Source organism: Schistocerca americana, chromosome 6 (genome assembly GCF_021461395.2).
Source record: "Schistocerca americana isolate TAMUIC-IGC-003095 chromosome 6, iqSchAmer2.1, whole genome shotgun sequence".
Taxonomy (NCBI): Eukaryota; Metazoa; Arthropoda; class Insecta; order Orthoptera; family Acrididae; genus Schistocerca; species Schistocerca americana.
Window position 1 is genome coordinate 204399507 of NC_060124.1, and position 9260 is coordinate 204408766.

The following is a 9260-nucleotide window of genomic DNA, read 5'->3' on the forward strand; positions in this document are numbered from 1 at the left end:
GTTATAGAGAGGTCCCTGCAAACATCACGGGATTTCAACCATATAATGCGCCAGTTGATCTGAATTTGGCACGATAGCCCTCAGCAAGGTATCCAACAAATCTATCAATCTATGCCAACCCGAATATCTGCTTGCATAAGAGCCACAGGTGGACCAACGTGACATTGACTTGTTCGGTTTGAGTAGCTGTTTCTCTTCAATAAACACTACATAAAATTGCTATATAGCTATGAAACTACAGTCTATGCCAATTAATAATAGCGTGACTTCATAACCGTTAAATGCACAAACTTAGCAATAAACGCATTGTTTCAATGAGATAATACGATATTCGTTGACTGGCGCAACGGATTTCAATTTGTAAATATAAAGTTTATACAAAAGCTGATCTGAAGGGCGATCCTACAGAATTCACAGTGCTGAACACAGACTGATTCCTTTGAATTAGATGAACATAAAGCGAGAAGCGCTTGATAAGTGCCTGCTTCGCCGATACGAAGCCTGGATAAATCTGGGCACTGTATTAATGTGCAATAACTCAGAGTCTTTCAGTTGAGAGATATTTCCTCCTACTGGACCATAATGTCGACAGTGGCTGGTGCTGCGTGCACTGCGTGATAAGGCACTCGGTGGACAGAAGACAATGGGGCACTTCCGGGAGCACTAAAAGTCTCAGCACCGCAAGGAAAATACTCCGTTAAAGCAGTTGTCCCAGGAATGACTAACGCGTGGAACAAGTCTTAAAATATCCGTGTGGCCGGTTTGTACAGGAAGATCCTAATGACGCGTACCTCTTCGAATTCGGTGACGCAAGAGGCTTGCATCAGTAGTAGTCACGTAAGGTTCTCTGCCCACCGCGTAGTCCCTCTTGCTTCGAACACCAGCAGTGCTCCTGAAAGTTTAATGCTGCTTCACAGCCAATGTGGAACAATTAATGTCAAGTATTGGGACGTAGAACTAAACTTACAGAGATAATGTATACAGCGCAGCTTTTTCTCTGTCGTATAGGGGAGCAACATGTCGTGAACGTATTTCTGATCGAACTATCTACACCAATATAACTCATACCATAAACGCTGAACGAAACTGCGCGTTTGATTAAATGACTGCCGGTGGCGTATCCCGGTCGTAGAGAAAATAATGTTTAGAGGGTTCTTCACACTCTTAACACAAAGTCATAGTCTGTTTCTATTTCCGCCGGAGGCTTTAGGAAAGCGAGGTTCTGTCGCAGAAATAAAAGTGTCATGTCGCGATTGAGCATGTAGTCATTTTGTAGTAACCATGTAAGAGGGGAATGATCGCAAAGCAAAATGAAAACATAACAGGGGAAAGATAGCCACAGATGATGGTGTTTTATTTCGACGAAGTCAAGTGCCGTAAGGAAGAACATCACTCAGACACTCCTATGCAGATTCCTCGTTTCGGCGTTGTAAAGCGAGCACTGTACTGCGACCATCCCTGCACCGTGTAACTGCCAATGCAATGACTGTTCCATCGACGATTTTACACGAATTCCAATGCAATATAGAAACGACGATGATTTGTCCTAGAGCATCAAGCCGACGCTGTGGCACAGATAAATTCCTACTTCTGGGCGTGTCAACGCGTTGTGCAATTCCAGGAGCGTCTATCCATGCCTAGAGGAATTTTAGAGATGTGGCTTGGCCTAGCAACGTGAATTTTGAACGAGTAAATAATGTTGTGGTATAGTTTTCATACCTTTACTTCTGAGATAGTGATGCAGATTAGGCTGTATACGTCAATCTCACTCGCTCGCTCTGATTCTCTCTCTTTCTGGAAGAATGAGAGGCCTTCAAAGAACATCGGGTGATAATCTCTGCACCAAGTACACTGGATGAAAGGTAATATCTAGACGGCACATATTTTCCGTCCACTATACGGTTGAAGTCAACTTGGTCTACGGTTATGATGACAATGTCTCTTCGCGATTAATTTCAAAGTGTGTCGAATACTGAGGGCGGAAGTGTGTGTGTGTGTGTGTGTGTGTGTGTGTGTGTGTGTGTGTGTGTGTGAGCTGCAACACTTGAGGCCGCTTTTTTATTTTCAACGTTGATATATTTGTTTTATAAAAAGTGCCACCAAAATTTCTGGTATACACGACGGTCAATTTTTTGCTTTGTTCGCGATAAAATTCATTTAAAAAAATAGTGATATATACATTTCGCAAAAGGGTTTACAATACGCGTACAAGGTAGCTGACGCTAATGTTGACCCAAGCCTTATCCTACTTGGTGGCACGCTAACTAGGTGCCTCGAACTCTTTTCGAAGTGTTACTGCCGTGTCGTCTCACGACTGAAAAGATGGAATTGATTTGTCTTCCCGGTTGACGCCACAAAAACTACAGTAAATTTGTCCGATAACTTACTTGATTGCACATCTTTTTCGGAGTATACATTCTTACCTAGGCTGTAATAACGACACCTATTGTTTTCACACCACGAAAGGGGAATTCACCTCGAGTGGCTCCTCAGATTGGCGGAAAAGAGTTGGGGATTTGACTGTCTGCAGGCAGGTAAGGCATCTCTGCATTCCCTTTCCCCTCCCCTTCCCACATACCATAAATAACTGGGAGCGCCGCATGCGGGCGCCAGCTGCGGCACCCGCATGTGCGCCATCTGCCGCAAATGGACGAGGGACGCCCCTCGCCACGACGAGCCCGAGTCGCAGAACGACGTGCCAGACCACGAGAGTGAAGACAAGCTCTGTTGCTGTAAGATACTGCACACCCCCTGTCTGTCTACCTACTACGCCGCATGTCGGGTTTCCTCGCTAGGTGCAGCAACTCCAGGCGCACTCCCTCCGTGTCGCCTGCATCTTGCACCGGCGTTTCGCACAGCCGTCCCGGTATGCGCGCGCACTTTCAAGGCCGGCGGCTCGGCAACTGGTTTCGGAAAGTGAACGAACTTTCGCCGGCGGGCCGTCCCTGAACCTGGCGCCGCCGCCAAAGTTGCCCCCTCCACCTCAGCAGCAGCCGCGCGGTGAGTCACTTCTTCCCATCACACACCACGCGAAGTGGCGGGAAACGCAGCTCGAGTCTCCTTGGCTAACGAATTTTGCATTCACGAGGTGGTAACAGGGAGCGGAAGCGGTAAACACCCCATCGACAACGTACGCATATCTCATACTACATTAATGCAGTGAACGGAACGCTAAACTTGTGTATAACTCCTCCGACGAATTTTAACCGGTCGCAGAGTGGCGAACTGACTACGCCACTTGCGGATGTGGTGAGTGGAGTAGCCACGTGCCGACGGCTAGGGCTCCGCCTGCTACGACAAAACAGAAACATTGTTTTCTAAGGAAATTTAGCCTTTATACTCGCACAGCGTTAAAACACAACGGATGTTGTTAGTAGCGACCTATAAGTGTTCGAACTGATCAAATTTTTCAACCAATGTCAATACACATAATATGTATTCGCAGTTTGAAAACGAACAACCATTACCTACCTAAGGGAATGACGACAGAAAAATTTGTGCCAGACCTGGATTTGAAACAGGATTTGCCGCTTTACGGGAGCAGTTGCCTAATAACTTTGGCTATCCGTGCACGATTCACGGCCACACGCAAAACTTCACGATTGACGACCACACCAAACTTCTATATGTCGTCGTTCCTGCGTCACAACCTGTACTCGTACACACATTATGTATTTCCCTTACAGGGGAGGGCGTTTCAATTGAAATTCGCTGCCTGGTATCTGCGGGAATTATACAATGTGTGTACGAGTACAGATTGTGACGCAGGAACAACGACATACAGAGGTTTGGATCTGACCGTGTGTCGTGCAACGGTGACCAAAGCGGTCATTTCTTTACGGCAGGACTGTCAGCTGAAGAACGACGATACAGTGACGACTTTCCATTACTAGCCTAAATACAAATGTCACTCATTGCACTAGCTTTATGATTCCTTCTTCGAGCAAATCATGAAAGATATTTTAAACAACACAATCATTACTCTACTCCTGCAAAAACAGTATCACCCCCGTGGAAAATATATTGTAATTTCTGTATCCAAGGATGATTATACGTAACGTCACGTAATACAGTGGTGCTTCAATTCCCCCTCCCCACTCCCCAAGATAAACGCTGCTTCGGCTCAATTTGTTCTTGGTTTTTTGAGGCAAGTAAAATGTCACAAAAGCTGCGAAAGTTACAGTTAAAATATGAATGCAATATGCAACTGACGGAAATTCTCGGCAGGCTAAATTATTTTCTGAAAAACGAGTATCGCACTCATCGATTTACGTCCTGAGGTATTACGCCGTTATCAAAATGACAACAAATACGGACACGTAACGATTTATGCCTACTGCAACTAGTCCTAGCAATCCAGCAATGCGTGGCAGATTTACGCGAACGTAACGCAATTTCAAAGGCGTGAGCTTCACATTGAGCAAAGATTCAATTCCCTACAGGAAACTGTTTATGTAAATTGAAGGTGGAGGGGGAAAAGGGGAAGGAACTAATGATGTCAGCTGAATCGGGACTTACGCAGAATCACCGGCGACAAGTGAAAATGTGTGCCGAACCGGGACTCGAACCCGAGATCTCCTGGTTGCTAGGCAGTTGCATTAACCACTATGCCACCCAGACAAAGTGTTTATTGCGACCGTGTGGACTATATTGGTACCTTCCGCGGCCGACCCACCAAGATCCACTTATCCGCAGTGCCCGCCCATATCCATCATGCTCGCTAATTTTAGATTCCCGCTGGAGGTCGAACATAATTCTGCATCCGCACCGAAGATTGTAGATTCATTGCCCGTCGATGCGAATCAGTTAGGTCCTACATGAATGCGTCGTGTCGGACATGTCCGAAAAAACAGACGCCATGCATTCATGTAAGGGAATGGTTTACCTGTAGTATATGTTTTGCTCCTACACGGCGCATAAACATAAGCACTTTCCTGATTTTGTGGCAGTGCTTCGTGAACAGTGGCTTTAGAAATAGTTTCTCTGTCGTGAAATGTGCTAGATGTGAAAAAAAAAAATACATTCAGTCAAGTTACCTCCCATCAGGCATGTGGAATGCATCCGACGACTGTGTTATGACTTTCAAAATGACGGAGAACAGCTATCAGTCGTCCTGTCCTTTCAGGCTTTATTAAACCAAATCTAGATTTCGGCTAGTAACTAGCCTTTATCAGTGCAGCATTTCAGAGTTTTAATACATGCCCTAGTACGTCAGTCCCCTGTTGTGCGGGCTACTGTCACAGTTCATTCGAGACTTGAACTGTGACACAAGCACGATTAACGTACTAGGGCACTGATAATGGCTAGCCGAAACCTCGGTTTACTTTAATAAAGCCTGAAAGGAAAGGATGACTGAATGCTGCCCTCCATCATTTTGAAATACATTCAGTGCTTTAATTTTTCTTATACAAACAACGAAAATCCCTTACCCACTGGCTTGGGAATGAACTACGCTTGGGACGAATACTATCGCCAAACAGCAGTTTAAAGCAGCTGGTCGCGAAGTTACGATGACTTAACGAACATGTTAGATCAGAGTTCCTTTAGGTTTGAAGTTTAGCAGTGAACTCTCGTAACAGACCTGCACTGCAGGAGTTTCCATATTCTGTTAGCTCTCCGCTCTTAATTTAACCCAACGTAGACTTGGTTACACCCGGTAGAACTGCCTGGGAGCGTTTAAATAGAGTGGAATAAACGGGTTGGCGTGCCGTGGCGGTAGGTCGACGTGGGAGCAGGTCGCAGCGCCGGCGCGCATAATCACGTCGGAAATTAGGCGGAACTAACTCCGTTCTGCGCTGCCGGAACTGACTGCCGAAACGACGCCGCGCCGCGACAAAGACCAATCACTCTCCCGCTACGGTACTTTACACGCAGGCGTCTCGTCATAATTGCACTGGCGTTCAGCTACAGTTACGCACATTCGTACCCTTGTACGTAGACAACAAGCCCACTATCAATCAAAGCGCACTTCTTTCTGAAACTACATCTACAGTCAAACTCCAACAACTACTTTTTAGTCAGTGGCTTAAGATACTTCGTGACATTATTTCATTTTTCCTACCAGCCAATATCAAAATGGAGTAATTAATGACGTTAACTACTGGTGCAGTTATCGGCAGTTGTAGCTCAACATACACAAATTTAACGTATTGCCCACAAATACGCAGAAATTCCCGTTAATATGATTACACGACTGCAAAACAATAGCTGGAAGTAGTCACATACACTAAATACCATCTCTGGTATACAGTGGAGACGCAAAATAATGTGAACAGTGGTAGTAATGGGATGGCTGTGTTTGACGGTCAACAAGGCAGGTAAGGCACCTGTCGCGCTGTATTGTGTGTGTTCCGTGCGGACTAGGCATCAGTGCAGGTTGTTTTCGAGTAGTGCGCGCTTCGTATTTGCATTCAGAGGCCGATGTCCACATGCAATGGAAGACCTAACATTCTTCCAAAGAGGGCAAATTGTGGAGGCCCGATTAGCTCGAGCATCAGTAACCAAGACAGCCAACTTACTGAATGTTTCGAGAGAAACTGTTTCAACAGTCATCACAACCTACACAAAACATGGAAAGACATCATCGTGTAAACGTAACAGTGGCTGCAAATCAAAACTAAATGACAGAAAACGTCGTACGCTAACACGAAGTGTGTCAAAACAACATAAAACTACGACGGCTAAAGTGACTGCAAAGCTCAATAGCCATCTTCGAGAATCCGTATCTATCGACACTGTCCGCCGACCACTCCATAAAACGAATATTCATGGATGAGCTGCTATACCGAAACCATTAGTGACGACAACCAACGCAAACATTTTATGTTAGGCTTTACCGTGACTGTTATTGACATTAAGTGAAACAACAAGTTTACTGTTACCAGTCACGGTTTTATTTATTTCCACTGGAAATAAATAAAACGGTGACTGGTAACAGTAAACTTGTTGTTTCATTTAAAGTAAAATGTTGTGTCAAGAGCATAAATCCTGGGCGGCTGATCAGTGGAAACACATCATATGGTCCGACGAGTCAACGTTTTCGTGATTTCCAACATCGGGGCCAGGTTTACGTCTGGAGAACGCCAAAAGAAGCCTACAATCCTGATTCCAATGGTTAAGCATGGAGCCGGCCATTGTGGCCGAGCGGTTCTAGGTGCTTCAGTCCGGAACCGCGATGCTGCTGCGGTCGCAGGTTCGAATCCTGTCTCGAGCATGGATGTGTGTGATGCCCTTAGGTTAGTTAGGTTTAAGTAGTTCTAAGTCTAGGCAACTGATGACCTCAGATGTTAAGTCCCATAGTGCTCAGAGCCATTTGAACCATTTTTTGTTAAGCATGGAGGTGGAAGTGTGATGGTGTGGGCAGCCATATCATGGCATTCTCTTGGTCGCATCATTTCTCTCAAAGGCCGTGTTACTACCAACAGTTATGTGAATATTTTAGGTGATCAGGCGCACCCTGTGATTCAAATCTTGTTCCCCAACAATGATGCCATATTTCAGGACGATAATGCACCCGCTCACACAGCCAGGACAGTGCAATCGTGGTATGAGGAGCATGCAACTGAACTGCAGCGTCTTCCCTGGCCAGCACAGTCCCTGGACTTGAACATTATCTAACCCTTGAAGGCGGTATTGGAACGCAGACTCCGGAGAAGATTTCCGCCTCCCTCGTCACTACAGGGATTAGAAAAGCTTCTGATCGAAGAGTGGCATAACATTCCACTGGAGAATATACAATCATTATATGCCAGTATTCCACGAAGAATCGCAGCCGTATTGCGGGCAAATTGGGCTCTAACCGCTTATTCATAAACCATACCCAAGTAAGTACAGGTGTTCACATTATTTTGCATATTCCCTGTATGTATGGAGCATTTGATAGTAGAAGACCACACAAAACTACCCGCAGGTAAGGCAATGCCAGTCCAAGATTCGTTGTAGGAATCCTTAGGAAGTGCAGTCCACCTACAAAACGAGGTTGTTAAATCACCGCCGGCCGCGGTGGTCTCGCGGTTAAGGCGCTCAGTCCGGAACCGCGCGACTGCTACGGTCGCAGGTTCGAATCCTGCCTCGGGCATGGATGTGTGTGATGTCCTTAGGTTAGTTAGGTTTAAGTAGTTCTAAGTTCTAGGGGATCGTCAATCGGGGATCCGTATCAGATGTGGTTGACAAGAGGAAATAGAAATGATACAAAGAAGAGCAGCGAGTTTCGCTACAGATTGTTTTAGTAAGAACGAAAGTGTCACGGAGATGCTCAGCCGACTCCACTGGCAGGCGCTACGAGAGAGGCGTTGTGCATCACGGCGTGTTTTACGGTTAAAATTTCGAAATTGTACACTTCTAGAAGAGTCAACAAATGTATGGCTTTCTCCTACGTATATCTCGCGAAAAGTTAAAAATCAGAGAGATTCGAACTCACATAGAGGCTGACCACCATTTTTTTCTTCCCGCGGATCATTCGGGAATGAAGAAATAAAGGCGGGGAAGTGATAGTGAGACTCAAAGTACCTTCTGCCACACATCACATGGTGGTTTGCGAAGTACAGATATAAAATTCTTCCGCAATTATTGTAATGTTTATTTCCTTGATTGAAATTGTTAATCCCCTTCAGTTTTACCCCTGGAAGGTATCGAAAGAAGACTCTTATTCGAGGAAGTATTTTTTCTTAATCCTATATCGTTATCGAAATATTTCTCTTAAGCACCAGTGAAACCTCCCTGTGCACGTAGTTACGCATTACACCACTCGTGTTATCCTAGACCTGAAAAATTCGCAAAATTTGATCCCTTCGAAGGCTCCACAGTCCACGTGGCGCTAGTAACTTACAGAATTCAGCGTACGGAGTCAATGTGACGTAGAGGTTAAGAAGCGTAGTTCATCGACGAACCATTCAGATTTAGATTTTCCGTGGTGTCTACAGATCACTTACAATAAGTGTTGGAATGCCTCCTTGCAAAACCCCATTGCAGACTTTCTGCCAGTCGCTCTCTAAACTTAGCTGAACCTACACCTTTAATGATCTTGCTGGCGAGACGTTAAACACTAATTTCCTACCACCCAAATTACTGCACACAACTTTTTTTATTAGTGTTTACACTCCAACAGTCCTAAAATTATCATCTATTTATCTACAATGTCGTCATTAATTTGTGCAAGGGGGCAATGAGATCATCTCACAGTGGAGAGAGGATATTACACTGGTAGCGTGCTCTGGATACAGTCACTCTTACCTGCCCCGCGTCCCTTTCCTTCCGCATTC